The 12,429-nt window shown below is 38.4% G+C and overlaps 3 non-coding genes across 3 annotated transcripts; all 3 read left to right on the top strand.

Annotated features, from left to right (window-relative positions):
* Window positions 1–6,056: 6,056 nt before the first annotated feature.
* Window positions 6,057–6,128, top strand: trnap-cgg (transfer RNA proline (anticodon CGG)). The gene has a single exon. It is a non-coding gene; the product is annotated as a tRNA-Pro (tRNA).
* A 745-nt stretch (window positions 6,129–6,873) lies between these two features.
* On the top strand, window positions 6,874–6,945 carry trnap-agg (transfer RNA proline (anticodon AGG)). Its single transcript has one exon. It is a non-coding gene; the product is annotated as a tRNA-Pro (tRNA).
* Window positions 6,946–8,748: 1,803 nt separating this feature from the next.
* On the top strand, window positions 8,749–8,820 carry trnap-cgg (transfer RNA proline (anticodon CGG)). The gene has a single exon. It is a non-coding gene; the product is annotated as a tRNA-Pro (tRNA).
* Window positions 8,821–12,429: the final 3,609 nt, after the last annotated feature.

The raw sequence follows: 12,429 nt of genomic DNA, 5'->3' as shown, positions 1-12,429 counted from the left end.
CAACTTTTTTGTCAAATCAATTCTGTTTGCTATGCATACAAAATAAAATCTAAATGTCATCTTTAAAATCTTAGATTTCCCTTTCAGATTTTGCTTATGTTGCCCCAAAATGTCATACATCAAATCCCTAACATATATATTTTTCTCAGATAGTTGACATTTAATTATCATTTAAATGAAATAGATCACTTTCTCACCCAAAAATAATTCAAAAACACTCAAATATTTTCAGCAAAAACCTTTTCAGCCAAAGGTCGTCACATTTTTCGGAGGGAGAAAACCTAAGCGTTTTGTGCTGCTTTGTTAAAAAAAGCAACACCTTTTAAATGATCAATCATTGAATTGGACACATCCATCACCTTATAGTGTTAGTCCAACCATGGCAATTTTCCTTGCATTTTTCTCTCCACTTAGTCACTGTTTATTAAAGATTTGATTTCATTCGAAATGATGTTTTGCCCAATCAGAAACATTTATTTTTAAATGCTGCTTTGTCTTTCGGCAGTGTGATGGGCTAGTACACTAAAATTGCTTCCTCATGCCCTGAGGTGATGACATTGAGGTGGCGGAGCCAGAAGAAGTGGGTCTCCTCCCCACTGAGTGGCTATTCTACTCCAAGTCAATAATAAAAATGCTGCTTCCACCAGGAGCACATTTTGCCCTTTATTGATTTGGAGGTGATGCCGGGACATCATTGTCACATTGGTTTCCTGTCTGTATCAGAGGTCGGTGACATATTTTGAACATCTGTAGAGGGGAAAAAAAACACAGCGAGCAACCAAAATCTTTTGATGACTAAAGTGAGCAAATCACTCTAGTGAACTGCACATTGGGCTGAATTTCATTACCTGAGATTTTTTAATACTTTGTTAATACCAAATAAAAATGAACTGTAAAATATTGCATATTAGATAACGAAAGCATTTTGATTATTTTTCAGAATATTTGAACTCAAGTAGTGCTGGTCAGCTCAAAAATCTTGACCGGTGATGAAAACAACTTGGTGAAAGACAAAAATTTTGTTTTTTCCAAATTATATTTTTTTGTCATTCTGTTAGCCATTGATTCAGCTCATTTTAGATACGTATATACAGTATACATCTTTTTCCACTACAGTATACTATTTTAAAATCATAAATGTGTTTATTTTCCTGTTATACAAAATGCGGAAAAAAAAATGTAAAAAATTAAATATTTGAAAGTTTTGTAAAAATAAACTTTTTATAGTAAAATTTTCTTTGTATTTTCTCATCTCATCTCATTAGCCGTACCGCTTATCCTCAGTAGGGTCGCGGGGGGGCTAAAGCCCATCCCAGCAATCATCGGGCAGTGGGCAGGGGACACCCTCAACTGGTTGCCAGGCAATCGCAGGGCACACAGGGACAGACAACTCACTCGCTCATTCACACCTAGGGACAATTTGGACCGGCCAATTCACCTGAAATGCATGTCTTTGGAATGTGGGAGGAAACCGGAGTGCCCGGAGGAAACCCACGCAAGCACGGGGAGAACATACAAACTCCGCACAGAAAGTCTGGAGCTGGATTTGAACCCACGACAGGTTCCCATGACATGAACTGTGCCGCACAAGCGCTAACCACTGCGCTGCCGTGCTGCCCTTTGTATTTTCTATTTACCAATATTTTAAATTTGCTTATTTGACCTGGTAAAATAAATATATAAATTTATAAATGAATACAATAATTACAACATATTAAACAAAATCGCTTTAAGTTTTGGATAAATTTAGTTGGAATATGGCTCGATTTATCTTTCATATTTTAACCCTCAAAAGACAAATGATACTCATAAATATATACATATATAATAAAAACAAAAACTTTTTTTCAATTCAATTAATTTAATTTAATTTGTTAAATTATGACATATTAAAATAATGAATATTGTAAAAATATTTTTTATACGAACAAGCAAAATGATCCCCGTAAAAGAATGAGAAATTTCTTTTTCATTGTAATTTTTTATTTTTCTTATTTTCAACAGGATTTTTCACGGGTATGTTTATGGGCTCAGCTTCCTTTACAACTTTTGAAAAACAAATTGTAAGATGGCCTTTAAAGGGTCAGTGTGTACCATTTAGCTCCTCCTGGTGGTAAATAAACCCGTAATTTATTTAAATAATCTCATCTCATCTCATTAGCTGCACCGCTTATCCACAGTAGGGTCGCGGGGGTGCTGGAGCCCATTCCAGCTGTCTTCGGGCAGTGGGCAGGGGACACCCTGAACTGGTTGCCAGCCAATCGCAGGGCACACAGGGACAGACAACTCACTCGCTCATTCACACCTAGGGACAATTTGGACCGTACCAATTGACCTAACATAAACAAAAACACATAAACTCCTCATATTATCCTTCTAATACATTATTGAAATAATCATCTGACATTTTTCTCTTACGGGCACCGAAAAACTTCAAAAACGCGTGGCAAAAAAACAAAAAATAAAAGTGAAATAGTGCGTCTCAGTCTTTTTGAGTCTTTGTCACTTGTATTCTCCATTGTGTGTTTTTGCACTCATTTTCAGTTGCTCTCCAACTTGGTGCCTCCTAAAGACAGCTGAGGTGCCAGCGGACCTATTCTGAAAATAGCTGATCAGTGCTGGGTCATTGTTATTTTCCAGTGCAGTGTTTTTCAACCTTTTTTGAGCCAGGGCACGTTTTTTACATTGGAAAAATTTTGCGACACACCACTAACCAAAAATGACACTTAACAGTATGTTTAATTACAATATAATTGAAAAATACCCCCAGTTTTTACAGCAAAGACACTTGACAATGACATAATATTTGCAGAAAATTATTCATAAATGTTTTATACAATTTCACATTTTAAAAAGTGATGCGGCACAGTGGTTGAAAATCACTTTTCTAGTGAAATGATTTATTTGAATAGTTGACTCATTCTATTTAACCCTACTTCCAATAATCAAACTGGTAATCAACTACTGTAGTAACAACCTGGTAATAACATAAGTTGTGAATTTAGAAATGCATATCTAACTGAGTGCCCTGTGCGCCAATTAAAAAAAAAAATTGCTTTTGACTTGAAAAAGTTTTTAGACCCTTGCACTACACCATACAGCGACATCTAGTGGTCAAATAATACACATTGTCCTTTTTGACTCATTCAGTGCCAAAGATGATTTTTACGTGATTTACTTTCTCCCCGCCTACATTAAAAATGCAATTAAAAGCTAAAATTAACAAATTTGCCCATTTTAAAGTACAAGTTAGTTATAAAATAAAGTAACAATATTTTTAAATGAGGAAAAATAAATGCTTAAAATAAGCAACATGATATTTTGCACATGTCGTGTCCAGCATGGTCGCCGTGGCAACCGACTGGCCCCGCCCCCTGGGCAACAGCTGAAGCAGATCGCCTGATTTGCGCGTTTGCTTCTCAAGGGGGGTTTTGGGTTTTGCGGGGGCTGGCTCATTGCATTTTCTGTCTGTATTTTCCGTTCTGTTTTGCTCTGTCCTGTTTTGTTTGATTCGGAGGAAACCTGTGTTTTCAAGTTTCGAGTAAAAGCCTGTTTTTGTTCTGTTTTGTCTCGGAGTTTTGGACGACTTTTATTTTGCTAAATAAAAGTTTTGATCGTCAACGCAGTTGAGTTCTCCCTTGCTGCCTCCTGCCTCCGTTCTGGTCCGGTCCCCCGTGACAGCTCATCTTAATTTTTTGTTTTTACCAAAATAAAAAAGGTAAACGTTAAATGAGGACAATAAGTAATTGAGTTAAACAGGTCAGTAAAAATATCGTAAAATTGAAAGAAAATAAACAATATTTTCTGACAATATAGCATTCTGCCCCCCAAAGTAATATCATTTTGTTATAGAACTAAGTTAAAATATCATAAAATTAGACAAACAAAACAAAAATAAATGACAGTTTTTGTCATTTGGTTAAGGTTATTATATATGTTTTCCAATGACAGTATCATTTTGTTATGAATTTTACTAAAAATACATAAAAATTTGAAAAAAAAACAGAATAAGCTGCATTTTCTGACAATGGGTTGAAATTAATAACTTTTGTAATGTTAATGTAATGTATTTATAAATTGAAGTAAAAATATTGTATGATTACAGAAAAATACTATTAAGTGACATTTTCTGACAATGGGGTAAGAATATGAATGATTATTTTTGCTATGTGAGTATAATCTTGTTAAAAATTGAAGGAAAAATATGATATAATTACGCCCCCCAATGGTAAAAGAACGTCAATGACATTCCTCTCCCACCAAAGATCTACATTCACGCTGGACTGGATGATGAGGTTTTTATTACAGTTTCTGCAGATGAAATGAGTCACAACATTAGCTTCTCTGCTGGCTTTGATTTCTTTGATCTCGTTGGCAGCTCTCTCTGTAGACTGCCCAAAGCATATCAAAGAGCTTTCTTTTCAATTTATATAAAATACATTTTAGAATATCACAATACATTTTTACATCCATTTTAACAAGATACTTTTAACAAGAGATCGTATAGTGTTTTTTTAAAGTTTACAATGAATTCAACATATTTTTCTTTGGTCTGAATTTTAACCAAAATCATCCTTTTTATATATATATATGAGAAAATAGAAATAATAACAATAATGAGTAAAAAAACGGATACAATTTACCTGCAGATGAAATGAGTCACAACATTAGCTTCTCTGCTGGATTTGATCTCTTTGATCTCTACAAGGGGAATTAACATTTTAGCACAACAAAAACAAAACAAAAATAAATCCAAACAGCTTGACAACATCAATCACATTACTGTGCATGTTGAAAGATTTGTCAGCTGTGGTTAGAATGTTTAAAATTAACTTTTTTTTGTGGAGCACCAAAAGATGTGTCTTACCGTTGGCAGCTCTCTCTGTAGACTGCCAACAAACCCCGCCTTAATCGGCATGTTTAAGGACTGTACTTCCCAAATCTATTCAACACGTGGACTGAGCAATTAGGGAAAAAACACTGGACCGTGTGTACAGAAAGATCAAACATCTAGTTGGATCCGCCCATCTCTGTCTGTCCCTCACCCCCTCATACACCCACCCTCCGGAGGAAAACAAAGCCTATACAACAAAGACAGTTAAAACACCTTCTTTGTTCCTTTATCTCTTTGTTTTCCTTTTCCTCACTGTAAAACATGGAACTGGAGTGCCACGTCCTATTTCGTTGTCACAATATATCCCATGTTGTAACAATGACAATAAAGTTAAATTCTATTCTATCCTATTCAAAAACACGTTTATGGCATTGGAAGAGTTAAGCAACATGACATCTTTGTACAAAAAACAAGCATTGTGAACTACAGCCCCCCCGTTTTCACATCTTTAACTCCTTGTTATGATGAGGGTATAACCTTTGATGAATGACCCCTTGACTTTATTTTCTGAATGCTAAATAAAGCGAGACATTAGCGCCAAAATATGCAAAAGTCGCACATTTGCGCGTTTCGACAGTGTCAAGTGTTAAAAGTGTTGTGCCCTAAATGTCACCTGACGGCACGACGGGGAAAGATCAAGCTGTCGCTAAGCGTTTCAGCCGCCCGTTGACGAGCAAAACCCCCAAGGACCCCCGAGGACCACCAAAACATGTACTGCAATCTGTGGGCAGATGTAATTAAACGCATTTGTCATCCATGCCGCTGATTGCCGACTATCACAACATTTTTTCAACCCCCCCATTGGAAAATGTCAAAGCTATTTTAGAACGAGGCATGAAAAAGAAGGACTCTAAAGGTATTGCCAGATTCTTAAACCTGCAGAATGTGAGGAAATAGTACATCGTTTTAACATAAAATCAGTCTACAGTATAGGTTTATTAAGACTATTTTCCGAGATACTGAGACCCCTTGTTACTTCACGATTCATTCTGGTTCCCTGCTTTGCGTATTTTGAACTGAATTGTGTTCAATGTCATTGATGGATCAAAAAATGTGCATTGTGTTCTGAGCAGACAGCACTAAGGATCGACGGATAGATTTTTGACTTTATCAATGTGTCCACGGTTTGATCAAAAAAGGGGTCATATTTTCATTCGAAAGTGGCTTGTTGGTCTAGGAGTATGATTCTCGCTTCGGGTGTGAGAGGTCCTGGGTTCAATTCCCAGACAAGCCCTATTTTAAGATGCAAGTATGCACTGCTCATAATTTTTGACCAAGTCATTCGGTCCACTGTTGAAGGGAAATAGTGGTCATAACTTAAGTGATTAATCAGTGTAGGAGTGTCATCCTCACTCAGTTTGTCAGATATTCCAGGTTTAACTCCTGGAAGAGCTTTTCTTTAAGTCGTGCTTGAGTACTGCGCTAGTTTTTTGACCTTATAACTGGGTCCACAGTTGGATCAAAAAGGGGGTCATATATTTATTCCAAAGTGGCTTGTTGGGCTAGGGATATGATTCTCGCTTCGGGTGTGAGAGGTCCTGGATTCAATTATCAGACAAGCCCTTCTGTGAGATGTAAGTATGCACTGCTCAAGATTTTTAACCAAGTCATTTGGTCCACTTTTGAAGGGAAATGGTGGTCATGACTTCAGTGTTTTGTCTCTGTAGAAATGTGATCCTCACTCAGTGTGTCAGAGATTTTGGGTTTAACTCCGGGAAGAGCTTTTCTTTAAGTCGTCTTTGGGTACTGCTCAAGGTTTTTGACCAAGCCTCTCGGTCCACTGTTAAAGGGAAAAGGGGGTCTTGACTTAAGTGGTGTGTCTCTGTCGGAGTGCGATTCTCAATGAGTGTGGAAGAAGTACCAAGTTTAACTCCTGAAAGAGCCTTTCTTTAAATTGTACCTGTGCACTGCTCAAGATTTCAAACCTAGGCTCTGGGTCCACGGTATCCTCAAAAGGGGATACAAAGATCTATAAAAGTGGCTCGTTGGTCTAGGCGTATGATTCTCGCTTAGGGTGCGAGAGGTCCTGGGTTCAATTCCCAGACGAGTCTATCATTAAGTTATAATAATGCACTGCTCAAGATATTTGACAAAGTCCCTTGGTTTACTGTTGAGGGCAAAAGGGATCATAACATAAATGGTTTGTCTGGGTAGATGTGTGATTCTTAATGAGTGTGTGAGAGGTACCAAGTTTAACTCCTGGAAGAGCATTTCTTCAAGTCGCACTTGTGCACTGCTCAGAAGTTTCGACCAAATCACTGGGCCTACCTTCGATTGAAAGCAGCGTCATAAATATGGCTCGTTCGTTTCGGGTTATGATTCTTGCTTTAGGTGTCCGATGTCCTGGGTTCAACTGCTAGACAAGCTCACCTTTAAGGCGTAAGTATGCACTGCTCATGGTTTTTGACCAAGTCACTTGGTCCACTGTTGAAGGGAAAAGGTGGTCATACCTTAAGTGGTTTGTCAGTGTCGGAGTGTGATCCTAACTCAGTGTGTCAGATATTCCAGGTTTAACTCTTGGAAGAGCTTTTCTTTATGTCGTGTTTGAGTACTGGTCCACGGTTGGATCAAAAAGGGGTTCATCTATTGATTCAAAAGCCGCTTGTTTGTTTAGGGGTATGATTCTTGCTTTGGGTGTGAGAGGTCCTGGGTCCAATTCCCAGACAAGCCCTTCTGTGAGATGTAAGTATGCATTGCTCAAGATTTTTGACCAGGTCATGTGGTCCACTTTTGAAGGAAAATGGTGGTCATAACTTAAATGTTTTATCTCTGTAGAAGTGTGATCCTCACTCAGTGTATCAGAGACTCCAGGTCTAACTTCCGGAAGAGCCCTTTTTCAAGTCGTGCTCGTGCACTGCTCAAGGTTTTTGACCAAGCCTCTCGGTAAACTGTTAAAGGGAAAACCGGGTCTTGACTTAAGTGATGTGTCTGTGTAGGATTTTTGACCAAGTCATTTGGTCCACTTTTGAAGGGGGAAAGGTGGTCACAACTTAGGTGGTTTGTCGGTGTAAAAGTGTGATCCGCACTCAATGTGTCAGTGGTTCCAAGTCTAACTCCTGGAAGAGCCTTTCTTCAAGTCGTGCTTGTGCTTTGCTCAAGATTTTTGACCAAGCCACTTAGTCTACTGTTAAAGGGAAAAGGGGGCCTTGACTTAAGTGTTTTTTCTGTGTAGGAGTACGATTCTCAATGAGTGTAAGAGGTACCAAGTTTAACTCCTGGAAAACCCTTATTCAAGTCACACTTGTGCACTGCTCAGAATTTTTGACCAAGTCACTGGGCCTCCCTTCCATAAAAAACGGCATTATACTTCCAGGTTTAACTCCTTGAAGTTGAAGGGAAAAGGTGGTCATACTGCATGGAATGATTGATGTGCCTTTTGATCAATTTTTTGAGTTCTGTCGTGTTGATGGTTTACCTGGTCACAGATGTAAGTTACAGGTGCCTAGACCTACCAGCAACTTGCATGGAAACTTTATTTCTTTCAGGATACCAAAAATTTGGAATTTTTTGCCTGACCGGGTTATTAGTGAAAATACGGTGCAAACCTTTAAGCAAAGGTTGGCAGAAATAGATTTGTCAAATTTTCTTAGGGGAGGGGGCATTTCAGTTTTTTTTGTGTCATGTTTTGATTAATGTATCCAACAATACCTTCAATAAAAATTCATTATTATTTATTTACCTTAAGTGGTTAGTCAGTGTAAGATGGATATCCTCACTCAGTGTGTCAGAGATTCAAGGTTTAACTCCTGGAAGAGCTTTTCTTTAAGTCGTGTTTGTGTACTGCTCATGATTTTTGACCTTATCACTGTGTCCACGGTTTGATCAAAAAAGGGGTCATATTTTCATTCCAAAGTGGCTTGTTGGTCTAGGGGTATGATTCTCGCTTCGGGTGTGAGAGGTCCTGGGTTCAATTCCCAGACAAGCCCTTTTTTAAGATGTAAGTATTCACTGTTCAAGGTTTTAAACCAAGTCACTTGGTCCAATGTTGAAGGGAAAAGGTGGTCATACCTTAAGTGGTTAGTCAGTGTAGGATGGATATCCTCACTCAGTGTGTCAGAGATTTTAGGTTTAACTCCTGGAAGAGCTTTTCTTTAAGTCGTGCTTGAGTACTGCTCAAGAAACATAGTGATCCTGATCATGTTTTTTCGCCCTGGATTCCCTAGATTTTAACTGAAAATTTTCATAACAAAATCATTTTTCAAATCTTTCATATATAACACTAAACAATGATGTCTCATCTCATCTCATCTCATCAGCCATACCGCTTATCCTCATTAGGGTCGCAGGGGGGGGCTGGAGCCCATCCCAGCCATCTCCGGGCAGTGGGCAGGGGACACCCTGAACTGGTTGCCGGCCAATCGCAGGGCACACAGGGACAGACAACTCATTCGCTCATTCACACCTATGGACAATTTGGACCGGCCAATTCACCTGAAATGCATGTTTTTGGAACGTGGGAGGAAACCGGAGTGCCCGGAGGAAACCCACGCAAGCACGGGGAGAACATACAAACTCCGCACAGGAAGTCTGGAGCTGGATTTGAACCCACGACAGGTTCCCATGACATGAACTGTGCTGCACAAGCGCTAACCACTGCGCCGCCGTGCTGCCTAAACAATGATGTGTGGCTTTTAATTTCAATAACAACATTTTGAATCTTGTCCCCAAAATACCCCCCCAAATCAAATAAATTCTATTTCTGTGTATTTTGTTTTAACAAAATGATTGAAAGTCTTATTTATTCCCTCTGGATTTTAGTGGCAACGTTTTTCTTTCATCTCATTTATTCTAAATAATATAATAGGCCCTATTAATACCTTAAATATTAACAAATTAACATAATCTGTCTAATTTATCTGATACAACATTTAAAAATTGCTGTGAAATGAAATGAAATGAAAATGAGAATCCTTTTTTTTATCCTGTGTATGGTTTTTTTTCTATTTAAATTTATTTACTCGCAAAATTGCATTATAAAACCGTCCTCTTCCATCCATCAGCTCGCACTTGTTGCTCAATATTTTCCATTCTCGTGCCTCAAAACCAATGGACCGAACCCCGGAGTGTCCACCAATGGGCTCGAGGCACGGAAATAATATGCTGATATATGAAAATTCCCATGAATATTAACCATCCAAATCTACCGCTGCCTCCCGACATGCTAGGATGAATTGAAAGGAGGGATGGAATAATTATTGTATGATAATGCCTTTATGGTTCCTAATAAAATGCATGCATAAATACACATTAATGCCTTTTATTTAAGTGAGGGTTGGTGCATTTGTCCATGCATCGGATTGGCACGCCGGTTTAGCGTCTATCCCGTCTTGAATCGGTTTGGATGTCATGCAGTCATCTCTCATCAAGCTGAGAGCATTGGAATGCTGAAATGTACAGCAGTCGACACGCGTGCTTGCATGTATGCTCCATCCGCGTCACACCCGGCTGCTCCTCAACACTGTGAAGCTGTGCCATGACTACAAATACAAGAATTACTAAACAATGTCGTTTTTTTTCAGCTAGGGACACAAATATTTCAGTAGTGGGAAATTACTTACGGATGGGTCTTTTCAATACCGATCGCCAGGGTTGGGTAGGGTTACTTTAACTGGATTACTTTCAATTACTTTTGGATTACTCCAATACCAAATATGCTAATAAAATTCAAAATAAACTAAATATGAATAAAATGATGACTCACAACACGTGGTAAGCTTTCTCTCCTGGCTTTGATCTCTTGGTTTCTCCGGCAAAAGTAACATAAAATGCGACAGAAACAAAATGAAAATAAATCCAAACAGCTTGCCAACATCATATTTGCCGTTCCATTTATTCCATTACTCTCCAAGCCTGCAAAAAATTTAGTAATTCTATTCATATTTAGTTTTGTCTTTTATTAGCATATTTGGTATTGGAGTAATCCAAAAGTAATTGAAAGCAATAATCCAGTTAAAGTAACTCTACACAACCCTGCCCATCGCAAGTGTGACTGTGTACACTCAACTTAGGCTTTTTTCATAGTTGCTCTAAAGCAGTGTTTTTCAACTGGTGGGTCTAATTTTCCACGGGTCTGAGCGTTCACACAAAGTCGGTGAGCAGCGCTTGAAACAACAGTGAGCAACCATAATCCCAAGTGTGGCAAGATAATTAATTATCAAACATGTCCAAAACTTGACGTCGAGTTACATTTTGCTGAGTTTCCGGCAATGCAAAATTATTTTTCTCTTTTGAATGAATTGACTCATGTACAATTGCAAAGGTTGCAAGGCCTACAAACGTTCTCTGTTCTTACAATTCTTTCACAAGATATCCATTTCTTTTTATTTCCTGATATATTTTGTCGCATAATGTAACATTTTTGGGAGCTTATTTAGTCGGTTGTAAGATACAGAACTGTACTTAATCAAATTTTTTAGTGGAAGTACAATGTTGGCAACAAGATTCACTTGATATAATTGGAAATTATTTGAATGCAACACAAATTTTTTCCTCTTTTTTCCGTGTTTTTTTTCTACTTTTTTTTAAATTCCTTTAAAATAAATCTCATTGTGTTTCCGAGCTGTTACTTTTTTCTTTTTGTTCTCTATTTACTTTTTTTCCTACATTTCTTTCTTTTCTTTTTTTCTGGCTTTTTTCTAAATTTTTCCTTCTTTTTTCTCTTCCTCTTGTTTCTTTTTTTCTCAGCTTTTCACAACTTTTTCATTTTGGTATTTTTTCTTTTTTGTTCTCTTCCCCCCTTCCTTTAAGTCATTTTGTGCATAATTTGACATAATATTTGGTCATGTTGGGATTAAAGAAGCAAAAACAACCCGAAGAGCCGTTTAGGACCCGAAAGAGCCGGTTCCTTTTAGTGAGCTGAGCCGAAGAAGCCGGTTCCCCGACAAATTCTACTAACTTTACTCAACTTCGTTCTCCTTCGACTCGACTTCAAAATACCGCATTTAGGACACAACGTCAGGGGAACCCATATATTTTTACCTTCATGCACTGTAACTTTGACTTGAGTCGCTTCTTAATTAGTAATTTTGAGCCCTCATTTTTGTGCGCTGGCTAGTTTTTCTCTTGTGCGCTGAGAATGTGCGAGCAGTGCGCAATTGCTTAGAGGGAACACTGGTTAGGACCCAAAAGTGGGTCACGTTCCCTGGCAAAAAATCTCTGAAGAAAAAACGGAGGGTCAATTACTATTATGGGTTCGTGCCTACAGTGGCAGCTTTACCCCCATTTTCCAAATCCCCTATACTTTTCCTGTCCCCTGCCATCTCTGCTATAAATAACCCGGGCTCCCTCCTCACTTTGCTTAACCGTTTCGATTCCTGAAGCCTCTCGCTCATCAAAACGACAAGCCTTTGCCTCCTATCGCCTCCTCCTTCAATTCCCTCCACAGACACACCGCACCATTTCCTTCTCCAGTTCCCTCCTTGTCCAACGATTGTCCACCCATTGCATCTTCCTTAAAGTTAGTCCCAAACCTTCGCTTCAAGATTTTTCTTCACCCCAGGAACCTCCTCTCTAGTTTACCTTGAAAGCCTCCTTCT

This window comes from Urocampus carinirostris, chromosome 12 (genome assembly GCF_059441175.1).
Source record: "Urocampus carinirostris isolate Australia breed hairy pipefish chromosome 12, RoL_Ucar_1.0, whole genome shotgun sequence".
NCBI lineage: Eukaryota > Metazoa > Chordata > Actinopteri > Syngnathiformes > Syngnathidae > Urocampus > Urocampus carinirostris.
Note: the sequence above shows the minus strand (reverse complement) of the source record. Positions and strands in the feature narration are given on the sequence as shown.